Source organism: Microtus pennsylvanicus, chromosome 7 (assembly GCF_037038515.1).
Source record: "Microtus pennsylvanicus isolate mMicPen1 chromosome 7, mMicPen1.hap1, whole genome shotgun sequence".
NCBI lineage: Eukaryota > Metazoa > Chordata > Mammalia > Rodentia > Cricetidae > Microtus > Microtus pennsylvanicus.
In genome coordinates, this window is record NC_134585.1 from 4,140,199 (window position 1) to 4,164,117 (window position 23,919).

Here is a 23,919-nt window from a genome sequence, read left to right on the forward strand (position 1 = left end):
AGAGGACTGAGGATGTACGTTCCTGGTCCAGCTCCAGAGAGCTCACTTTGAAAGCTAGAGCTCTCTCGTGTGATGGAAGGTGCCAGATTCCGGGGTGTGGAGGACGGCAGTGATCTGTAACCATAAACCAGACATTCTTCAGCACTCCTGGGCCTCACCTCTCCCCACGTCTCCCTGTAACCCCGGCAGTCGAGAAGTGGATGCAGGCCTGTTTCAGTCACATAATGGGTTCCAGACCAACCTGGTTATGTGATAAGACCTGGTCTCAAAAATATGAAACAAAACAAACAAACAAAAACCCTAAAACTAAAACAGAACTTGGGAGGCTCCAGGTGCGCTGACTAGGAACTGAGGTGGGAGATGGAAAATTCCAGGCTAGAAAGGAGAGAGACGCCCCCTTCCTCAAAACACAAACTCCACAGGAGGCTTCACTCCCTATTCTACAGCAGGGAGCAAATCAGCGTCCCCCTCGGGACAGACACTCATTAGGGTCACTCAGGGAGAGTTGAGGCCTGTGCCAGCAGCCTCCCCCTTTAGTTTCTGAGGCTGGGTCTCACTGTAGAGACTGACTAGGCTGGCCTTGAACTCAGAGATCTGCCTCACGCAGGCTGGGTTTAAAGGGGTGTACGGCCACACCCGGGTGCCCAGGCCCTTGGGCTGTGTTCTGAGGTAGAGAGTTCAGACCCGGCCGCCGGGAACTCTCCCAAGGATGACCTTGAATTATCTGCACAGATTTGCTTCCGGCTCACTCGTGAGTGCGGCGGCAGAGTCTGGGGGGCAGGGGACAACCCTCTACAGTCACTTTCTCCTCTATCATGGGATCAGGGTCAGACTCAGGCCAGATGGTTTGCGCTGTGTGTGTCTTCACTGGATGAGCCCCTCGCCACCGCTCTCTCTCTCTCTCTCTCTCTCTCTCTCTCTCTCTCTCTCTCTCTCTCTCTCGCAAAGACTGCAAGGAAACCAGGGCTGGCCTTGAACTCTAAGGCCGACCTTTTTCTCGATCCTCCCGCCTCCACTTCCTAGGTGTTTGGGTCGCAGGCAGGAGCCTCCACACCTGGTATCATTTGTCTTGGTGTTATAAGACGACTGAGTTTGGTTGACTGAAATCTGTTGTCGTTTGTTTTAAGCATGTAGGGTGCGGTGGGAGGCTTTACAGATGGCTGCCCAGTCTCTCTGGCACGCTCCATCTTCCAGAGCTCCCTTGCTGTGACATCATGGTGACCTGGATTCACCTTGTACCTTGCATTCCTGACTCAGATTGTCCTGTGGAAACAGATTTGTTTCTCTCTCCTTTTTTTTTTCTTTCAGTTTTTGTGTAACAGTCCTGGATGTCCTAGAACTCGCTTTTTAGACCAGACTGCCTTCGCACTTTTAAAGATGTTCCTGCCTCTGGAGTCCAGGGATTAAAGGCGTGCACCACCACCCAGTCTGTTTGCTTTTTGAGACAGGAGTCTCGCTGTGTAGCCCTGGGTGTCCTGGTTCTCACTTGGTATCTTGAACTCAACAGAGACTCACCTGCCTGCTGGGATCAAAAGCACGGACCATCACCGACTGGCCATAGGCATCACTTTTTAAAAAGTTTCCAATTTAGACTTGTACAATCCAGAGCCCATACAGGTGCCGTCTCGGTGGCTTAGGACACCTGGTCCTCTAGTAATAAAGGCAGTGACATCACCAAGGGCTGTGTATGGCGGCATCCCAGTGTCCCTGGCCTACCCAGGCAGGCAGTGGTCTGGTGCATTCTAGGAGCTCCAGGGCGAGCAGCGGGGACAGTGGAAAGGAATTAGCTCTCACCTGCCTCCCGCCCCATCACTCCCAGGCCACCCAGGCTGCCAGGACATATGGCCCTGCCAGGAGGAGTCAAGTCTGGAGCTCTGCCAGGGAGGGCCAGATGGATCAGCAAGAAAACACGGATGAGTTCACAGACAGCACCATCAATATCACTGCTGGCTGGGCACAGTTCTGAAGACATTCCACAGCCCTGGGGTGCTGGGCCAGACCATCCCTGCCTTTGACCTGAAAAGCCCCATCTCTCGAGCATTCCGATTCCTGCCCTGCACAGGACCCAGGCAGGTGAACTGGCAGGGCAGGTCACATCAATCATTCTAGGGCTGGAGATGTGGCTCAGCTGTTAGGGACTTGCCTGGAGAGTGTGAAGCCCCAGAACCACAATGCCCAATAAACTTAACAAGGTGGCTCACACCTCGAGCCCCTAGCATAGGGAGGTAGAGACAGGAAGATCAGAAATTCAGACTAGCTGGGTGTGGTGGTGCACGCCTTTAATCCTAGCATTCATGAGGCAGAGGAAGGTGGATCTCTGAGTTTGAGGCCGCCTGGTCTACAAAGTGAGTTCCAGAACAGTCAGTGGTACACAGAGAAATCCTGTCTTGAAAAACAAAACAAGCCGGGCAGTGGTAGCACATGCCGTTAATTCCAGCACTCGGGAGGCAGTGGCAGGCAAATTTCTGTGAGTCCGAGGCCAGCCTCGTCTATAGAGCAAGTTCCAGGACTGGTTCCATAGCTACAGAGAAACCCTGCCTCGACAAAAAACAAAAACAAAACAAAAAAGGAAAAACAAAACAAAACAATTCAGTCTATTTGGCTACCTATCAAGTTTATAATAGTAAAAAACAACAAAGACAATAATGTAGACAACCCCACAGTGGTTTTTCTGAGCCCACCTGGTTGCACTCAGGGTGTGGCGCTGCACCCTGAGGTGGCTGTGTGGGGACTGGGAAGAGCCACCCCCTGGAGCCTTGCCCATGAACGGGTAAAGGGCAGTGTGTTCCGCTCTCCTGCCTCAGCTGCTGCAATGCCAGCCAGGCTGTTACCATTTGGCTGCTCTACTTCTCCAGCCACAGAGGTGGCTTTTTGCAAACTGGGGACAGGGCTCTGAGCCTCCTCTGTACCTAGCTCTGTCGCGTCAAGGTGAGGATTTCAATCTTGCTTTTGCTTGTATTTTATTTTATATTTTTGAGACAGGGCTTCACTGTGTAGTCCTGGCTGGTCTAGAATTCCTCTGCCTCCCTTATAAGTGCTGGGATTAAAGGTATGTGACAAGACACCCAGCTATTTTTATTTGTTTGTTTGTTTTGTTTTCTTGAGACAGGGTTTCTCTGTGTAGCTTTGAAGCCTGTTGTGAAAGGCTGCTTGTTGGTTCCCGGCCACTTAGCCCCGAAATAATCACACAGAAACTGTATTAATTAAATCACTGCTTGGCCCATTAGCTTTAGCTTCTTATTTGCTAACTCTTTTTTTAAAAAATATTTATTTATTTATTACGTATACAATATTCTGTCTGTATGCCTGAAGGCCAGAAGAGGGCGCCAGACCTCTTTACAGATGGTTGTGAGCCACCACGTGGTTGCTGGGAATTGAACTCAGGACCTTTGGAAGAGCAGGCAATACTCTTAACCACTGAGCCATCTCTCCAGCCCCTTATTTGCTAACTCTTATATTTTAGTTTAACCCATCTCCATTAATCTGTGTATCACCAAGAGGTCGTGGCCTACCAGCAAAGTTTCAGCATGTCTGTCTCTGGCAGTAGCTCCATGGTTTCTCCCTGACTCCACCTTCCTTCTCCCAGCATTCAGTTTAGTTTTCCCTGCTTACCTCTGTTCTACCCTCTCAGGCCAAGCCAGTTTCTTTATTCACCAATGCTATTCACAGGATATAGAGGGAAATCCCACATCAGGAGTCTGTCCTAGAACATGCTCTGTGTTGAGGACCACAGACCACCAGACCCTGAATTTCTGTAAACAACTTGTTTTCTGCTGCTCTGAGCGCCACGCGAGACCCTGATGGCAGGCTGGTGGGTCTATCTGCAGCTGAAAGATCCCGAGAGCTGGGGCGTGGTCAGAGCCCTATATAAGCTGCCCCTGAGCACAATAAAGTGGACATTCTTGGCATTCTTGTTTCAAGGATGACCTGTGTCCCCAAGTTGGCAGTCCGGATCTCTGTGAGTTCAAGGCCAGCCTGGTCTACAGAGCAAGTTCCAGGACAGGCTCCAAAGCTACAGAGAAACCCTGTCTCAAAAAATCAAGAAAAAAAAGGCACACATACATACATATCCACACTCATGCATGCACATACATGCTCACATTTGAGAACACACATGTACATGAACACACAGGCACACATATATGTAGCACACACACACACGCTAGGGAGCTTTGTAAAATGGCAGACTTGGCCATGGTGACACATGCCTGGCCAGCTTCTGGTGTATAGCAAGCCTGAAGTCACCCTGACTGAGTGAGACTCTGTCTTTCATCCACCCAAGTGCTAACCAGGCTCAGACTCACTTAACTTCTGAGATCGGGCATGTTCTAGTGGCATGGTCATAGACTCATAAACTTGTCTTAAAACTGCAATGGAAAACTAGCTCTATAGGGATTGTTCAATAGTTAAGCGCGCAGGCTGCGCTTCCAGAGAACCCCAATTGAGTTGCCAGGTCACACTTGGCAGCTCACAACCACCTTTATTCTAGTTCCAGGGTATCTGACGCCCTCTTCTGGCCTCCGTGGGCACTGCATGCATATGGCGCTCATAATGCACATGCAAGCAAAATAAAAATGGCTATGCCTTAAGAACAAGTTGTTATTGGGTTTGGGGTGTGCTACACAGGCAGTGGGATCCCCATTTCCTTGCTCTGTGCCACAGGGGGGATGGAAAGACTTCAGCTGGAAAGCACAGGTTAGAGATTTACTAGACACACCTGGTCCCAAGGATGAAATTCCTACAGTTCAGATCCAGAGCCCGCAGCCCTTAAGGGCAAGAGGTTAATAAACACAGAGAAATTAGGATGGCCCAGCATCATGGGGAAAAAAGACATCGGGAACTTTTGGGAGCGTCTGAGGGGAACAGGTCCATTTAGGAAGAAAATGGTGTACAGTGTCTGCTCCCCAGAAGTCCTTTCCCAAGGTCAGGCATCTGAATGAGGGTCTCCATTCCCTGGGGGCTTGAGGAAAGTTCCTGCTTGCTACAGCATTCTTCTTATCTCAGGCAGGAAGAACTTGTGACCCTTTCATTAATACCTGACTGGTGCCTCTCAGATTCCTCAATCCCCGATCTCCCCAGCTCACAGGCCCCTTCTCCTCTATTAATCCCATGTGCAACTATAAAAGCTGCATTCTTTTCTCAATTAACACTGCTGGCAGACCTCAACTCAGCAGATCATGTCAGCTTCTCCTTCTCCCCACCCCAAGGCCTCCACATACCCTCTTTGGGACCTGGACACATCTCCCACCCTCCCACTCCCCACTCCCCCACTCCTACCCCCCACTCCATCCCCACTGCCAAAGCAGGTCTCCAGCACTATCGGGTGTGTAATGATTAATCTGTGTAGCCCTAGCTGTCCCGGAACTCACTCTGTAGACCAGCCTGGCCTCACAAAGGTCTGCCTCTGCCTCCCGAGTGCTGGGACTAAAGACGCACCACGCCCGCCCAGCAAGATGGTCTCAAATATATAATAATAAAGAAAACAACACACAGGAGGCTGGAGATACAGCTCTGTGCCTGGGTGGGGGAAGCACTGGCCCAGCATCTAAGAGGCGCTGGGCTTGATCCCAGCATAGCAGAAATGGGGGAGGGTGCATGTAACTGTAATGCGTGTACTCCCGAGGGGAAGCAGAGGGTCAGAAGTTCCTCAGGCGCCAGAGCTCCCTCAAGGATATCCTGGGCTATGTGAGACCCTGTCTTAAAGCAGCTAAGGGTGGGGGCGGGGTGGGTAAAGCAAACTTCTGGGGGCATCTGTTTCCCGACAGGATTATTTAAGATGAGAGGACCCAGACTGAGCATGGCTATGCTACCTGATGAGAACAAGAGCAAAGGGTGGGGCTGGAGAAATGGCTCAGAGGCTAAGAGCATTGCCTTCTCTTCCAAAGGTCCTGAGTTCAACTCCCAGCAACCACATGGTGGCTCACAACCATCTGTAATGAGGTCTGATGCCCTCTTCTGGCCTGCAGGCATGCAAGCAGACAGAATACTGTATACTTAATAAATAAATAAATATTTTGAAAAAAAAAAGAGCAAAGGGTGTTAGACAGAGATTCCCAAGGGCTGGTACTCACCTTTAATCTCGGGCCGTTGGGAGGCGGAGGCAGGTGGACCTCTGTGAGTTCCAGGACAGCCAGAGCTCTGTAGTGAGACCTTGTCAAAAATAAATAAATAAATAAAGGAGGAGGAGGAGGAAGAAAAAGAAAGGAAGAAAGAGAGAGAATGAGAGAGAGGGAGAGAAGGAGAGAGGGAGAGAGAGAGCGAGAAAGAGAGAGAGAGAAAGAGAGAGAGAGGCCCAGAAGCACAGGGATTGTGTCTCCCCTGGCTGATATGGCGAACACATTCCCACTGCCAGGACAGTCCACTTGACTTCGGACCCAAGGCAATAGGTCCAGTCAAGCCTGGGTTCAAACCCTGGCCCAAAGAAACCCTTTCTTCTTTTTAAATGGCTTTTCTCAGGTGTTTGTCACAGTGAGCGATGACTAACACAGTAGGTAAGAGGCTGGTCACGTGTGAAAACCTCAGAACACTGCAGAAACAATGCCCTGTGGGGGGTGGGGGGTGGCTTCCTCCAGCTGGTATAGTTTCTGTCTGATTCTCTGAGACAAGGAGTAGCTGTGGAGCCCAAACCCCCTCGAAACTTGGTCCTCCTGTGATTGATTTCAGGTGTACATCACCACGTCGTCTCTAAGTGTTATGTTAAGATTAGATGGGGGCGCTGGGTTGTGGTGGCGCATGGCTTTAATCCCAGCACATGGGAGGAAGAGGCAGGCGGATCTCTGTGAGTTTGAGGCCAGCCTGGTCTACAGAGTGAGTTCCAGGACATCCAGGGTTACACAGTGAAACCCTGTCAAAAAAAAAAAAGAAAAGAAAAAGAAAAAAGAAAAGACTAGATGTGGAGATGGGGGTGGCTGAACGGGTAAGGTCGCTTGCTGCCAAGCCCAAGGACCTGATCCCGAGGACCCATGTGGTATAAGGAGAGAACCATTCCCAAAAATTGGCCTCTGACCTCTACACATCCTATCACCCCCACCCTGACACAAATAAATAGTAATTAAAAAAAATAAGGCAGCAAGAACAAGATAGTTTAAAGATACTTGCTGGCTGCCCAAAGATGCAAGTCTGAGGACCTGAGTTCAAATTCCGGAGACCACATAAAGAGAGGAAGAGGATCGACTCTAGGAAGTTGTCCTCTGACCCGCCCCCCACTGATAATAATAAAAATAATTTTAAAAAAGGAATAGATGGACCCAGTGGGGTTTGTTCCTGTGATCTCAGAATTTAGGAGATTGAGGCAGGAGGATTAACAAACTCGGGTTGCAGTATGAAACCTTGTCTCAGAAAACCACAGAGGGCTGGGGAGCTGGTTCGGAGGTTAAGCGCACACGCTGCTCTTGCAGAGGACCCAGGTTCAGTTCCCAGCACTCATGTGGTGGCTCACAACTTTCTGTAACAGATCCGGGATATGAGAGCGCCCTTATTTGGGAAGTGGAGGCGGGAGGATCAGAAATTTAACACCATCCGCAGCTACACAGTGAGTCCAGCCAGTCTGGGCTACCGAAGACTGTCTCCAAAAACTAAACCCACACAAACGTGCACAGGGCTTGGGATGGACGCTGCCTCTGCTCAGGAATTCGCTTGTAGTTGAGGCCCAATACCATTAGGTGGCGAGAGTGTCCAGGCCATAGCCCCAGGTACCACAGGGTCAAGCGACCGGCGTGAGCACCAGTCCACGCTTCCTCTTTCTAAGCACAGAGCAGAGTGTGGTCCTTGGAACCAGACTGCTGGGATTTGAAACGCAGCTCCAACGCGTTCCAGCTCTGTGACGTCGCACGCGTACCTGAGCTCTCCGTGTCCCTGCTTCCCTGCCTGTAGCACGACGGCTAGTATGGTCTCAAATCCAGAAAGAACCTGGTTCGGAGAAAGTCTCTGTTTGTCATAGTGTCTGTGTGTCCTGGGTAAACTGTCTCCAGGCTATCACTGGGTCCTAAATCTGGGCACCTCCCAAAGGAAGGAGGTGTGGCTTCCAGACACGAGTCACAAGCAGAGAAACCCACAACTGCAAAACTCCTGACACCCTGGGATTCAAGGTGCAATGGCAATGCCTCTGTCCACCAGGCAGCTGACTGCCGCTCTACAAGCGGGAGGCCAAGTGGCCGGGGGCTGAGGAGAGGGTAGAGGGGCTGTAAGGCTGTCCTCAGCACAGCCCGTTCCCACGTCCTGTAGCTGAAGAGGAACTCAGAAAATAAAACCCTGCGCTGGGCAGCCAAGACCCAGCCAATCAGATTCCCTGCTCTGTCTAGCCCCGCCTCCAAACAGGTTCCACCGGCAGGGCAGTGGTGAGACAAGGAGGCCACAACCCAATCAGAGCTCAGAGATCTGTTTTCAGCCCCAGCTCTGTCACCGCGGTGCTGTGTGACCTTGAGTGAGTCACTTTCACTCTCTGGGGTTAAGAATCCCCATCTTCCAAAGTGGGGTCAATCCGTGGCCTTTCACGGGGTGGTCAGGCTGGGGGTGGGTGAGTTGGCACAAGGGCGGCAGAGAAGGCTCAGCAGTAGAGGTTCTTGCCACAGAAGCCTAGTGGCAGAAATTCAAACCCACCCTGACACAAATAAATAGTTGTCTCCTGACCTTCATACGTGCAGTGTGCCCCTTGTGCTCAAACACACGTATCATGCGTGCCACGCACACATACAATAATCATAGATAATTTTTAGCCACAACATAGTTGTGTACATCTTTAATCCCAGCACTTGGGAGGCAGAGGCAGGCGGATCTCTGTGAGTTCAAAGTCAGCCTGGTCTATGGAATGAGTCCTAGGACAGTCAGAGATACCATGTCTCAAAAAAAGTGAAAATAATAATTTTTTAGAAGTTAAAACAGCGAAACCCCAAACCAGGCATGAGGGCACATGCTTGTAATCCCAGCACTCTAGAGGCGAGGGAAAGGTCAGAAGCTGAGCCAGGCAGTGGTAGCACACACCTGTAGTCCCAGCAGAGGCAGCGGATCTCTGTGAGTTCGTGGCCAGCCTGGTCTACAGAGCTAGTCCGGGACAGCCAGGGCTGTTACACAGAGAAACCCTGTCTCAAAAAACCGAAAAAGTTGAACATCACCCTCCACTGTCCAAGGCCACCCTAGGAAACTACATCCGATTGCCTCAGAGAGAGAGAAAGAGAATCAACGCCCCCGCCCGCCTCCTTCCTCTCCCTTCTCCCTCCTTCCTCCTCCTTTCTCCCTAAGTCTTTTTACTATATGGAAGAAGGGAAACCTGAAATCTCTCTTCTGCCTGCTTCTCTCCCAGGTCTAACACGCAGTATCAATTACCAATCCATTATTCATTCATTGATTTATTTATTCCCACGCCTGTTCAGCACTGCACACGTCTTTTGTGTCTTGCTGGCATCTGGAAACCCTCTGGGACAGCTGCGCCTGGCTCCTGGCTCTAGGAGGCACAAACTCTGGGAGGGAGGAAGCTTCGCTCTGAGGGGGCTTGGCGCTATGGGAGGGAAGGACGGACATCTTACCAGGTCACATCTTCCCCGGGCTGAGAAAAGTGAGGGAGGCAGGGACACTAGAGATGTGGAAAATGTTAGGAAAGCAAAACTTGATGCTCAGAAGCGAGGGCAGGCACGTTGAGGCAGAGGCACAGAACTGGAGGGAAGGTGGGGGTGGTGCACAGAGTGGAGGCGGCCGGATGGGGGCAGGGAAGGCACTGGAGGGTGGATCAGGTTGTCTAAGCAGGTCTGCAATCAGACCGTCTAGGAGGAAGCTGGTCTAATTCAGGAAGCGTGGACATTCCATGTCAGTTCCTGAAACATTTATTTTGAGTTACACAGGGACGGACTGCGTGGGCATGAGTGGTGGGGTGTTCTCATTTTTCCCTCCAGCTTTTTGGCTGCTAAGGTCTGAGCTCAGCCCCAGCCACGCCTCAGCTCTGCACAGTGCCCGGCTGTCTTCTCATTCCCCTCTCTCTATTCTCTATTTTTGATTGTTTTGTTTTCGTTCGTTCGTTTGTTTGTTGTTTGATTTTGGTGTTTTGAGACAGAGTTTCTCTGTGTAACATCCCTGGTTGTCCTGGAACTCACTCTGTAGGCCAGGCTGCCTCGAACTCATAGAGATCCTCTGACTCCCGAGTGCTGGGATTAAACTCATGTGCCACCCTGCCTGGCCTCCTGTATGAATTTTCTTTCTTCTTTTTTTTATTCATATTTATTGAGCTCTACATTTTTCTCTGCTCCCCTCCCTGGCTCTCTCCTCCCCTTCAACCGTCTCCCAAGGTCCCTGTGCTCCCAAGTTACTCAGAAGATCTTATCTTTTTCTACTTCCCATGTAGATTAGATCCATGTATGTCTCTCTTAGAGTCCTCATTGTTGTCTAGGAAAAATGTGGAACGCTTCACGGATTTGCGTGTCATCCTGGCGCAGGGGCCACGTCGTTCCAATTTTAGTCTATGTGCTGCCGAAGCGAGCACTCCTGTTTGAATTCTCTTTTTTTTAATAAAAATTTATTTATTTATTATGTATACAATATTCTGTCTGTGTGTATGCCCAGAAGAGGGCATTAAGGATGGTTGTGAGCCACCATGTGGTTGCTGGGAATTAAACTCAGGACCTTTGGAAGAGCAGGCAATGCTCTTAACCTCTGAGCAATCTCTCCAGCCCTCCTGTTTGAATTTTCAAGGCCCGAGCTGACCTCCAGCTCGCTGTGTGCCAGGGGATGCTGACCTGACCTTCTGGCTCTCCAGCCTCTGCTTTCTGAGTTCTGGGCTCCCAGGCCTGCACCATTGCACCCAGAGATGGGGTGCTACAGATGGAGCCCCGGGATCTGAGTGAGTGCGCTAGGCACAAACTCTGCCAGCTGAGAAACTCCTCAAAGCCCATCTGGCCTCCTGACTGAGTCCACAGCTCCTATGAGCGCAGCTGCTTCCCTCTCAGCCTCTGGCCTCTCTTCCCTACTGAATCACAACCTTCTGCCCTCCTGACTCTTAGCACCCTCCAAAGTCTGCCACTAAGGGACAGTGCATGCCTGTCCTATTTGGAAAGTCTGGTGTTGTGAACTCCTCTGGCTTTTTTCTTAAAATTATCATTATTCTTATTATTTTATTATTGAGAGAACTCAGACTTCTCTCTGCCTTCTCAACCTCACCCTCTGTATTAGGGTCAGTCACTTTGCATTCTTTGGTCCCAGCCCCTCACCAGGGAAGTGTAACCAGCTGTCAGTACGATGCACCGAGCCCGGGTGTGTCAGTGGCTCCCCTAGGCCCAGACGCGCCACTTAAACAGCTTGCCACACAAGGCTGAGTCACCGGAGTGTTCACTGGGAGCTAAGTGAACTCTGTCCCACCCACGTGAGCCTCATACCTTTGCCTGGGGCTGATGGGAAACTCTGAGTTGAGGTGTGGAGAACGGGAATTGGGAGGTGCTGAGGCTGGAATAGAGGGTGGGCCTCATCAGCCACAGGCTACCGTACACCTGTGTACAGGTGCTGGCCTTGCCTAGAAGTTCCCCAACTCCTGTGCCATCTGGCTAACCAGAATTGCAGCTGTCTTTCAGCACTCCTAGCAAAGCTTGCAGGGCAGCTCTGCCCAAAGGGCCCCCATCCCTTCCTGGAGCACCACCCACTGCCCACTACCTGCGGTGGTTAATCTGGACCATTCACTGGGGGGAGAGGACACTTTCTCATGGTGGCTGGCATCTTCTTGTGGTGGCCTGCTATAAGAAGTCTCGGGATAAAACAGTACAATTTGCTTGCCTACCTTCCCTTTCCATCCGTTCTGTTGCTGCAGCAGCTGCCTCCAGATCCCCGTCTCCCAGTGCCTACTGCAGGCCTACAGTAATTACTGTGGTTCTTTAGAAATACCCCAGGCCAAATGGGGACCGCTGAGGCAGGCAGCCTGGTGGAGCAGCCTCTCAGGCAGCAGCCGGCTTCTCCTTTGTTAGCCGGCCTAACAAGCCCCTGGAATAGACATTCATTTTGTCGCTCTGTCCCTGACTAATCCGTCTACACCCCTGACTGTCTGCTCTAACCCCAGTGTAGGTTTGCCCTGTGGCCTGCTTGATTGGTGCTGTCTTTCTCCAGGCTCTAACGATCTACCTTGGAACCAGTGCTCAGAGAATTCTTACCAAAGGAACGAACACTGTTCTCGGGCATTCTTCTGGGTCCCTGAAGTGGTGAACTTCAGAGTTCACAGTGAGTGTTCGCGGCCAGGGGATTCAGGAAGTATAGACACATGCATATCAGCTCAGGGCTGCAAGAAAGAGTAGTGCAGTCTGCTGCAAACCGGGAGTCCACACGGCCTTGTTGGAAGTCTAGTGTTCAACATCAGCCTCACCCACTCTGGTCCTGGCCACAGTTCTGTGTTGTTCTCTACAGATCTGTTTTCAGTTTTGGGCACACCACTTCGAGATACACTCTCCTCCCCTTGTGAACATCCAGCTCTCTCCTGAGCGTGAGCTGGGGGAGGCAGAGGTAGTCGGTTTTTCTGTTTGCTTGGTTTTGTTTTTTGTTTGTTTATATATTATATATTGTTTTTTTCAAGACAGGTTTTCTCTGTGTAGCCATAACTCTCTCTGTAGACTAGACCTGCCTCCAACTCACAGAGATTCGCCTGCCTCTGCCTCCCAAATGCTGGGATTAAAGGCTTTGGCCCCCACCACCCTCGAGGTAGTCAGCTTTGTTCTATTGAAGCCCCCGGCCATCTCATCGCTCAGTGCCTGGTTTATCACAGGCAGGCGCAGCAGAGACATTGAATGAAATCGCCTTAGACCCCACTCCTGGCTCCTGGAAGCGTGGACCCAAGTCCCAGAAAGCCTCAAAAAGGGCCTTAAGTGCGCTTTGCTGGGGGGGGGGGCATGGGATAGAGTGAAGGAGAGCGCTCTCTCTCTTTGACTAGACCACAGGCTCCTGTTCTGCCTGCATCCACACACACATAGAGGCGGGGTCATCACACCAGGGCTAGACCGCAGGATCCTGTCCTGCACGCATCCCCACACACATTGGTAGAAGATGGGGTCATCGTGCCAGGGCTAGACTGCAGGTCCTTGTCCTGTGTGCGCCCCTCCCCACATGGGTAGAAAGAGGGGGTCATTACATCAAGGCTAGAGAGAAGGGCCCTGTCCTGAAAGCACCCACACACACATGGGGGGCGGTCATCATACCGGGGCTAGATAGAAAGGCCCTGTCCTGCATGCACACCCCTCCCCGCACACACACAAGGGCAGAGGAGGGGGTCATCACACCAGGGCTAGGGCAAGCCTCTATCCTGCGTGCACCCACAGGTGAGACGCTGGGATTAGGAGGGCGCAGGAACCACGCACCGAGCCTGGGAGCAAGCGGCCGGGCGGGCGCGGCCTCCGGGTACCGCGGCGCTGCCACCTGCGCAGCCACCGAGCCGCCATTGGCTCGCGGAGAAGCCGCTCTAATCCGCGCCGCCTCCGCCCCCGCGCGGCGCTGCGCTCCGCGGAGTCTCTGACCTTCCTCCTTCCCGCAGCCCCGGAGAGACGCGCGACGGTCGCGCCGATCTCCTCCTCCCCCGGGAAGCCGTCCGGGCTAGAGGCCGGGCCGCCGCCGCCCGCTTCGCCCCCCGCCGCCGATGGTGTCCGGAGCTCCGGCGCCCAGGTATTGGGTCTAAAACGTGGAGCGAGCGCGGGGTGGGGTGGGGGTGCGGGGAGGCCAGGGCCCCAGTGAGGGATGCAGGTCCCCAGCGTGTGGTGGCGTTGGACGCAGCGGAGGACAGGGACCTGGAGAGAGGTGGGCGCGCACCGGGGGACGCTCCTGGGTTGGACCCAGGCAATGCCAGGATGGCCCTGAACTAGGCCCCTTGGGGATGCCGAAGGGGAGGCCTTTACCCCGAGGAAAGAGGAGGAAATAGGTTTGTTGGAAAACTGGGGCCTGGCCCCGGGTGTTGAGTGTGTTTTTCTGGGACCAGCTGGGATGGGTGGGCCGGTGCCAGTTTGGTGCGTATGTTATTTCTGGACCAGAGTGGGCTGGGGGAGAAGCACAGCCGGCGATGTCTGGTTTAGATTACAGGTACTTCCTTCTTTGCTTCCGACCCCTCCCCCCACCAGCTGGGGTGGGGGGGTGGAAGGAGAGAGGAGGTAGTGGTGCTCAGGGCCCCCCGCAGATGCAGCAGAATCCTCTCTGCGCCACACTGCCCTCCCTCCACCGACCTCGGACCATTTGGTCACAGTTGGGGTGCTCCCCCCCCCCCGGTAGTGTTCACCTTTCAGGAGGCTGTGGAAAGGTTAAAGTGTCATTAATGTGTCTGGGACACGGTGGCAAACTCCAGAGCTTGCCTAGACCCAGCTTCAAACCCCAGTTTTTCCCCACCTCCCCCAAGCCGAGCTCTGCAGCTTGAGGGGACGTCACACTTGCGGCCACCTTCTTTTTCTAGGCACAACCAGAAATAGCTACCTTTGTCAGGGGCCCTGGCACAGCTGGGATGCCGATTGCCAATGGTTTGGGAAGCTCTGCCCCCAGCCCGGTTTTCTTAGATTATAGCCTCCAAGCAGCTTCCTGTCGCCCAGGTGAGAGGCTACCTCCCACACCGTGTTCCTGGACCCTGTCAGCCTTGAGGTTATTTATGTCTGGTCTGTCGCCCTCTAGACCAAAGTGTCTTCAGGCTAAGAATCTGATTTGGCTCTGTCATTGCTCCCGTGTCTGAGAAGGGCTCATCACTGAAGAAATATCTGCAGTATAAATGAATGAATGAATGAATGTGTAAATTCTGGGCATTTGCTAGCAAGCTGAAAGATGGAAGGGAACCCCCTCTGGCCTTTCTACTGGCGCATCCCGGCCTCCCCTATCCTCCTCTTGTCCCCCCCCCCCCCCCCACTTTCGGTACCAAAGAGCCATGAAGCTCCTCTAGACCTGGGGTTGAGAGGCAGCTGTGACTTTTGGAAGGGCTTCCGCCCTGCTGGCTCCTGACTGTCTTGTTGGCCCCCTAATGTCCTTGGGGAATATGGCCCATCATTAAGGGCTTCCCTTTCTTCAAGCCACCGGGCTGGTGATTTCTCCTGTGTTGCTATGCTCAGACCCTCGGTCCCAGCTCTAAGAAGACAGCCCATGTCATGCTCTGGGGCTGGGCGAGCCCCCAGCAGGCTGTCCTGGGTCTCCTGGCTCTTCCAGGAGCTGTGTGTGAAGCAGCATGGGGTTTTGCAGGGCCTTTCTTGGGCAGCCTTGCTCCTCTGACGAGGTTGTGCCACCGTGCCCAGTCAGCTGACCCCACCTCACCCCCGCTCTGCCCTCCACTGCTCAGAGACTCTCCGTTCCTCTTCGGAAGCTTCCTTGGCTGTGTCCTGCTCCCCTCTTCTCGGATCCTCTGGTATCACCCTGCCTCAGGTTTTGAGAGTGACATCTTTCCACATGGATACAGGGGTGTGTGTGTCCTGGTCTGGTGTCCCCAAGGCCTGACACAGAGACTTCACTTAACTTGTAAAAGCCTGACATGGTGGTTCCACCATGACTTCAGGCAAGGTTCTCCTTCCTCAGGAGATGCCTGCATCCCCAGCAGGAATGACTGGCTGTGGGAGACCTCACTGGAGAAGGGAAACTTCAGTGGGCCAGGCAGGCCAGGAAGGACAGGGAAGGCCATCAGGGAAGGAGCTCACTGATTTGGGCCGTCCCCCTGTGGAAGCAAGAGGAGGAGCTGAGAGAATGGGTGTTCTGGGGAGGGCCTGGAACTTACTATGACAAACTCGGTCTGCTGAGCCACACCCCATCATCATGGGGGATTCTGAGCAAGGGCATCCCTCTGTGCTATATAGATAGCCCTAGCTTACCGCTTACCTTTCTTCTTCTTCTTCTTCTTCTTCTTCTTCTTCTTCTTCTTCTTCTTCTTCTTCTTCTTCTTCTTCTCCTCCTCCTCCTCCTCCTCCTCCTCCTCCGTCTCCTCCTCCTCCTCCGTCTCCTCCTCCTCCGTCTCCTCCTCCTCCTGCTTCTTCTTCTTCTTCTTCCTCCTCCTATCCTCCTCCTCCTTCTTCTCCATCTTCCTCTTCTTCTTCATTATTATTATTAATCCTGAGACAATGGCAGTCACAGATAACCCCATAGGCTCCGAACAGCTGGAGGGACTCTCAGAGCTGTGTCCAGTTAGGTCCCAGCATCCTCAGGCACTGCTGCTGGGGACCGTGTGGGGCATCTATAGATGGTGCCCTGAGCAGCCAGGACCGTGGCTGATGCTCACTTCCAAGAAGGGTAGAGGAAGGGGGGAGGTGGACTGCGGGAGGAGGCAGGAGCTGGGGTGCCAACCAAGTGAGTGCTGCCAGCTCAGAAGGGGAGTGGGGCTGTGGGGCTGGAGAAATGCCTTTGGCCTTCAAACTGGGGCTCCTCAAGGCTGGAGGACCAGAGGCCATGGCTACTTTTTAAGCATCACATGGTGTGGAAATGCTGGAAGGAGGGTGGTTTATTAGGTGAGCACGCTGGCTGCTCTTGCAGAGGACCTCCCTGGGTTTGATTCCCAGCGCCCACACGGCAGGTCAGAACTATGCTTCAGTCCTGAGCATCTGGGACCCTCTTCTGACCTCGTCAGGGGCCAGGCACACGCAGTACACAGGGATCCATGCAGATAAAACACGTGTGCATATAGAATAAAACAAATATATCAAAAACCATAGAAGCTGGCATGGGCTGGGCTGGGGCATCAGATAAGATGCGGGCGCCTGGTTAAATGGTGAAATCTGAATTTGGTGGGGATGTGGCTCCATAGTAAAGTGCTGGTGTAGCGGGCCCAGAGGCCCTGGGTCAAATCCCAGCACTGGAAAAAAAGCTCAGATAAATAAATTTATTTGTTTAAATATATATACTTTTTAGCATAAATATATACCAAATGTTGCATTATAAACTTGTACCAAAAAGAGGGTTTTTCATGGCATCGCAATGACAGAACACGCTTCATGTTCCCGTGTGACAGTCCTAGACTTCGCCCTAATAGAAACATCTGGGGCCGTTGTCTCTCGGAGGGTAAAGATGGCTGGCTGCCGACTGAGGGCTCACAGGGTAGAAGAAGATAGGACTTCCACAGTTGTCCTGTGACCCACACATGTGTACCGTGGCACACCCCTCCACAATGAATAACTGTAGTGATTTAAACTTGATTTGTCTTTTATCTGAATCTCATTTGCCCTGGTGGCCCTTTGGCCTCTCTAGGCTGGTTAGGGTTGGAGAGGGAAAGAGGACAGAACCTCCTATGTGCTCTCTTTCTGTCCTGCGGGAGGGGTTCTGGGTGATTACTGGGAATGAACAGGACTAAGAGATTGTGTGTGTGTGTGTGTGTGCGCGCGCGCGTGTGTGTGTGTATACTTGTGTGTAACTGTGCAAGCATGGAGGTTAGGGGATGCCTCGGGCCTCACAGGACACCTCTGTCCTCATGGGCCACCTTGCTTCAGAGTCCCTTGTTCTGTGCTGCTCCATCCGGACTTTCATGGGTTCTTACGTATTTTGTGTCTCTCTGTAGGAGCACTTGGCATTACAGACACTGCCACGCCCAGCTTGAAGACTCAGGGCCTGGTGGCCACATGGACTCAGACTCAGGGCCTGACGGTCACAGGGCAGTTTTGAATTCTGTGTCAGTGAACCGATTCTCTGACCTGCCCAGAGAGTGCTCGCCCGTTCAGATGGACAAGCGAGGCGGAGCCTCTAAATAGGGTTAATCCAGTGCTGCACAAATCCTCACAGTAAGCCTTTTCCTGGCGTAGGGTGTGGCGGACAAACCCCCACATCTCTGGGGAAGAATGTGCTGGCACCCCCTCTTTTGGCAATCCCACTTTGGGGCCATCCCAATAGGTGCAGTTTTAGCGAGGACAGTCTTAGTTTTGGTTGGGTGACGATGGTCAGCTGGCTGCCACCAGGAGGACGTGATGCAGTCAGACTCCCCCAGTGCCAACCGTAGGGGGTTCTTCCTTCTGTCCGTCCGTCAGCGCCCTCTGCTGTGTACCAGGCACAGGTGCTTGGGGACACTGGGGGAAAAGGACGGCGGAAAAGAATGGCTGTACCGTGTGGAGAGGATGGAGCAGGTGGCTATGTATGACTAGGACTTGATTTCTCTCTTAATTTATTTAACTTTATTTTATGTGCATCGGTGTGAATGGGTCCGATCCCCTGGAACTGGAGGTACACACAGTTGTGAGCTGCCATGTTGGGTGCCGGGAATTGAACCTGGGTCCTCTAGAAGCGCTCTTAACAGGTGTGCCATCTCTCCAGCTCCTGATTTGGTTTCGTTTTGTTTTGTTTTTTGTTGTTTGAGACAGGGCTTGACCGTGTAGCCCTGGCTGTCCAAGAACTCACTCTGTAGACCAGGCTGGCCTGGAATTAGGCTGGCCTTGAGTTCACAGAGATATGCCTGCCTCTGCCTGCCCCCCCCCTCGCCAAGTGCTGGGCTTAAAGGTTTACATCACCATGCCTGGTCCACCTCAGGTTTTTATTTAATTAGTTACTCTGTGAAAAAAACATGGGTCTGGGACAGGACACGCTGCCATGTGGTCTGACTCTAGAGGTGTATGTCCTTCCTCTGCTGTCCCGCGGGCCAGGCTGGGGCCATAATGGCCAGAGAGCTTGGGCAGGGGTGTTGACTGCTGAGTAGCCACTGTGTGAGCAGCAGACTTGGAAGGAAAGAAAGGACGGTTTGTTCAGAGGAGGGAGGGGTCATCCCAGGCTGACCTAAAGCAGGGACAGATGTTGGGGGCTGGGAGGAGATCCAGGCAGGACTGAGGGGATTAAAGGCTTGCACCCCCACCTACCTGTTACAAATAAATAATTTTAAAATATTTTTCTACTGCCGGGCGATGGTGGCGCACGCCTTTAATCCCCGCACTCGGGAGGCAGAGGTAGGCGGATCTCTGTGAGTTCGAGACCAGCCTGGTCTACAGAGCTAGTTCCAGGACAGGCTCCGAAGCCACAGAGAAACCCTATCTCGAAAAACCAAAAAAAAAAAAATTTTTTTTCTACTGAGTATCTTAAATTTCATTTGTGTGCACATTCGTGTTGAGCACACATGCTCACGTGGAGGAGTCAGTTCTCTCTACCATGTCACTTTCAGGGATCAAACTCAGGTTATCAGCCTTGGCAGCAAGCCCCTGTACACACTGAGCCCTGTTGTCCACCCAAGGTAAGGACTTTCTCTGGGCAATTTTCTCTTGTTTTTTTTTTTTTGTCTTCCTTCCTCCCCCCCCTCCTTTTCCTTCTTTCTTTCTTCTTCCTTCTTCTCCTTCTCCTTCTTCTTCTTCCTCCTCCTCCTTTTTTTTCTGTAGCATTGGAGATGGCCTTACACACACTAGGAAAGAGCTTTACCAATGGGCTGCATCTTTGTCCCGAGAGAGACTCTGTCTAGCGGAATCGCCTACAATTTATTAATACCTAAGAAGTAACAATTCATTAATGTCATCAGTTGTCAGTCGGGATTCCCATTTCCTGTTGTCTCAGATGGATCCTCCCCCTCTCCCTCCTCCTCCCTCTTCTTCTCCCTCTTCTTCCCTCCCCCCTCACCACCTTTCTTCTAGTTTAAGAGCTGGGTATAGTGGTGCACACCTATAATCCAGCCCTTAGGAGGTGGAGGCAGGAGAATAAGGAATTAAAGGTTAGCCTCCACTACATGTCAGATTTGAGGGTAGCCTGAACTACGTGAGACCCTGTCCCAAAACAGCAGTCAAAAGAAGACAACAAAAGACCCGGATCAGGCCTGTGCTCTGATTGGCTGAGAACCTGGGCCCCTTCCTACCCTTGCCTTCTGCTCCTGAGTCATCTGCTTTGTACGTAGTCCACAGCCTGGCCGACTGCAGCCCCACAGTGCCGTTCAGCAGGGTCCTCTGTGAGTTGGTGGCTGGGTCCATCTGTCTCCTGGTGCTGCCAGCTGCAGGAAACCTTCTCAGCCTTCAGGACCCCAGAATCCATGCCCCCCACCTCCATGGCCCTCTACTCAGCCTCAGCTGGATGCTTTTGGGCTACGACCACGGAGGAATGTGTCCCTCCTCTCTGCAACTCTTCAGGGACATTGTTGCCACTCAGAATGAAACCCAAGTCCTGTAAAAGGCCCCAGCTTGCAGGGCACAGTGGCACCCTCGGGAGGCAGAGGCAGGTGGAACTCTGTGAGTTCAAGGCCAGCCTATTCTACAGAGTTCCAGGACAGCCAGGGCTACACAGGGAAACCCTGTCTCAAAAAACAAACAAATACATAAATAGATAGGTAAACAAGCCAGATTGGTCTTGGAGATTGGAAATAGGAGGTTCAAGGCCATTCTCTTCCACAAAGTGAATTCCAGGCCAGCCTGGTCTACAGAGCATTCTTCCAGGCTAGCCTGGGCTATGTGAGACCCTGTCTCTAAGTGTGGCTCAGCTGGTGGAGTGCTCTGCCCTGTGTCGTAGGACTGCCTGTTCCCAGCTGTGTGCTCACTGTACCAGATGCTGATGAATTAGTATTGAGTGTGGCATGAGTGACGGCTGCTCTGACCTTGTCACCTGGAGCCTCCGCCCCGCACCCCAGTTCCCCTGCAGAGCCTGGGCTCCTTCACAGTCAGGGTCCCCTGACTGCTTGGTTGGCGATGTTTTGTTTTTACAGTGCTGGGGTGCAACTTAGAGTCCAGTATGCTGGGCAGGTGCTCCCCCATTGAGCTATAGCCCCAGGCCTCTATTTCCAGTTGCAGATGGGTAAATTGAGCCACGGAGGGGCCTCAGGACCAGCCGAGGTCCCTCAGGAGTGTGTGATTCCAGAGGCTACGCTGAGGTCTTTTCCTCCTCCCATCCTCCCTCCTCCTTCCTCCAGCGGGGTATCTTGTGTCCCCTATCACCGGTCTCATCGGCTCCAGCCCCACCCTTCCTGCCCGACCTGGGTATTGGATGGCTGGTTACCATCTCACCTGCCCTATTTGGCAGGCCCCTCTGATGGACCCTCCCTGGGTCACGGGGTCCAGTCCTCACCTCTGCCCCATTCCCAGCCCTTTGTCTGTACACAGCCCTGAGGAAGGGGGCAGATCTTGCTCGGCAGTGCACGGGTGGTGTCTCCACACCGTTGGCACAAGGCAGCTCGGTGAACACAGTGGGCCTGGCTGGACCAACAATAGTGTCCTGGATGGCTGAGAATGGGTGGCAGGTGCCAGTGGCTTCAGGCCAGACTCACAGAATCAAGTCTTGATACTGAGGAGGGAATGTGGGGAAGAGCCCGCCTGGGAAGGGGTGTGAGCCAGAGAACCAGGGCGGTACCTCCCCTAGAGTTTGCTCTCCGGGCCCTCTGACTCTCCCTGTTCCCCACTGCCCAACTCCCAGGCTGGTCTGACTACTTGCTGCTCCACAAGTCAGGCTGTGCATCGGAGGCTGAAGCTGCCTGAGGTCTGGACTCCCTCAGGGGCTGTGTCCCCTTAGCAACACTCAGGGAACATTTATTTATGAGAGGGGGTTTTGTTCGTTCTTTCTTTCTTTCTTTCTTTCTTTCTTTCTTTCTTTCTTTCTTTCTTTATATTTATCTATCTATTGATTGATTGATTTTTTTTTTTTTGGTTTTTCAAGACAGGGTTTCTCTGTAGTTTGAGAACCTGCCCTGGCACTAGCTCTTGTAGACCAGGCTGGCCTCAAACTCACAGAGATCCTCCTGCCTCTACCTCCTGAGTGCTGGGATTAAAGGTGTGCACCACCACCACCTGGCTGTTCTTTTTTATTGAAACAGGGTGTTTATTTGAACCCTGTGTCCCAAACTGGGTTCAAACTCACTGTGTGACCAAAGATGACCTGAACACCCGATCTTCCTGCTTCTAGCCCCCACCCCAGTATCACCGGTGTGCACCACCGTGCCCAGTTTGTCTGGTGCTTGGGATAGAATGTCAGGCAAGCGCCCTACCAAATGAAGTACATCCCAGCCCATATCTGCCTTTTTCTTTCTTTGATATAAAAGCTTCATCACTTTTAAAATTACATTTAATTTATTTGTATGCAGGTGTACGCATGCCTGTCATGGTGTCCAGGTGGGGTCAGGACAGAATTACTTCTCTCTTTCACCACGGGGTCTGAGGGATTGAACTCAGGTCTGCAGGTGGGTCAGCTGGCCTTTACCTGCTGAGCTACTCTCTGGCCCCTCCTTTACTTTAGGAACAGAGACTCCTGTAGCCCAGGCTGGCCTCAAACTCCCCTCCTCCTGCCTCTGTCTCTCCTGTGCGGGATTACTGCCACACCCAGGTAAGGGTTTTCGTTACAGAACTCATCAGGCCTTTATTATGCTGCCATAGCTTATGGATGTCAAGGAAGTGCTGAGACTTAGAAGCCATCAAGATGCCCTTTAAAAAGTTAGGAAGTAGTGGGCAGTTTGTCTGGACAATTATTTAGCACTCAGAGATGTGAGCCATTAAGGCTTGAAAGGACCAGGCTGAGCTAAAATGCTTTTTACAGAGTCAAAGAGCCGGTCTGGGAAGGCTGTGTGGCTGTATGAGGGTCAAGGGAAGGAAAAGCAGGCAGACACTAGGGGACCAGTGGTGCTAGGAGCTTGGTGGGAATGGGCTGGATGGACAGACCTCTCGGAGCAAGACGGCAACTGTGTGGTCATGTGGCAGCAGACACCTGCCGCTACACTGGTCCAGACCTGTGGACTCTCCAGCGCCTGACTGTGGGTATGGGAAGTGATGATGCCTCTATGGAGGGCTGTCAGTTGTGACCGATGTGCCTCCTGAGTCCAGGGTGTTCTAAAGAGGGAGACCCTGTCGGGAGAGGCTGGAGGAGCTGTCTGTGCCTTCTGAGCACTAGCTGTGACCTTATGTGGTCGTTTGAATGGAATTGTCCCCATAAGCTCATAGGGAGTGGCATTATTAGGAATATGACTTTGTTGGAGTAGGTGTGGCCTTGTTGAAGGAAGTGTGCCACTGTGGGGGTGGGCTTTGAGGTCTCCTATGCTCAGGCTACACTCAGTGCAGACACAGTTCACTTCCTGTTGCCTTCAGATCAAGATGTAGGACTCTCAGCTCCTTCTCCAGCACCATGTCTGCCTGCATGCTGCCATGTCCTGCCCTGCTGGGAATGGACTAAGCCTCTGAAACTGTAAGCTACCCCAATGAATGTTTTCCTGTATAAGAGCTGGCCTGGTCATGGTGTCTCGTCACAGCAATAGACATCTGTCTTCAAAATAAAAGGAGGCTGGAGAGCTCTCAACGACCTAGAGCACCTGCTACTGTTGATCATCAATGCCCAGAGTGGCTCAGAACCGTCCCTAGCTTAAGTTCCCAGGGATCTGACACTGTCTTCTGGCCTCCGTGGGTGCATGCTTTTAAGGCCTGAAACACCATCCCTGGTCCCTTTTTCTTTCACATGGGAGAAAGGAGTGTCTCTCTCACCGGGGACAGAAGAAACATCTTTGGTTTTGTGAGGAAGGCAGAGCCTGGTGAGGCAGTCATGCTTGAAGTGTCAGGGGTTTGCTGGCTCCAATGGAATCATGAGGCCTGATGTGTGAACCCACAGCACTTAGGCAGTGGGTGGAGCCGTCTCTTCACCCTGTGGTTCTGGAGAAGATGGATTCCCTGGGAGGGCAGGGCTGAGCACTGCACAGTGGTCTTAGAGTGTACCCTCTTCCACAGACAGCTCTGGTTTTTATGGCCTTTACGATTATTTTACTTTTAGTTAAATTAATTAACTTTTTTTTTTTGGTTTTTCAAGACAGGGTTTCTCTGCAGCTTTGGAGCCTGTCCTGGAACTCGCTCTTGTAGACCAGGCTGGCCTTGAACTCACAGAGATCTGCCTGCCTCTGCCTCCCAAGTGCTGGGATTAAAGGCATGCACCACCACTGCCCAGCTATTTTATTTTAAAGATTTATTTGTTTTTTGGGGTATTGGTGCTTTGGCTGTATGCACGTGTACAACTTTAGCAGGGATTGCTGAGGCATTCTCTGGAGGGCCCGTCCATGTTCTCTCAGCTCGGCACAGGGAACTGTGGTCTGGATGTTCCTGACTCTGCCGTGCA

General features: G+C 52.4%; 1 protein-coding gene and 1 pseudogene across 1 annotated transcript in view; one reads left to right on the top strand and one right to left on the bottom strand.

Annotated features, from left to right (window-relative positions):
• Window positions 1-10,376: 10,376 nt before the first annotated feature.
• LOC142855159 (U6 spliceosomal RNA) lies at window positions 10,377-10,468 on the bottom strand (annotated as a pseudogene).
• A 2,948-nt stretch (window positions 10,469-13,416) lies between these two features.
• Window positions 13,417-23,919, top strand: part of Pacsin1 (protein kinase C and casein kinase substrate in neurons 1) — a 41,317-nt gene continuing 30,814 nt past the window's right edge. The window contains exon 1 of the mRNA XM_075979664.1: window positions 13,417-13,614. The gene's annotated coding sequence lies outside the window, so the exon portion shown is untranslated. The remainder of the gene's footprint in view (window positions 13,615-23,919) is intronic.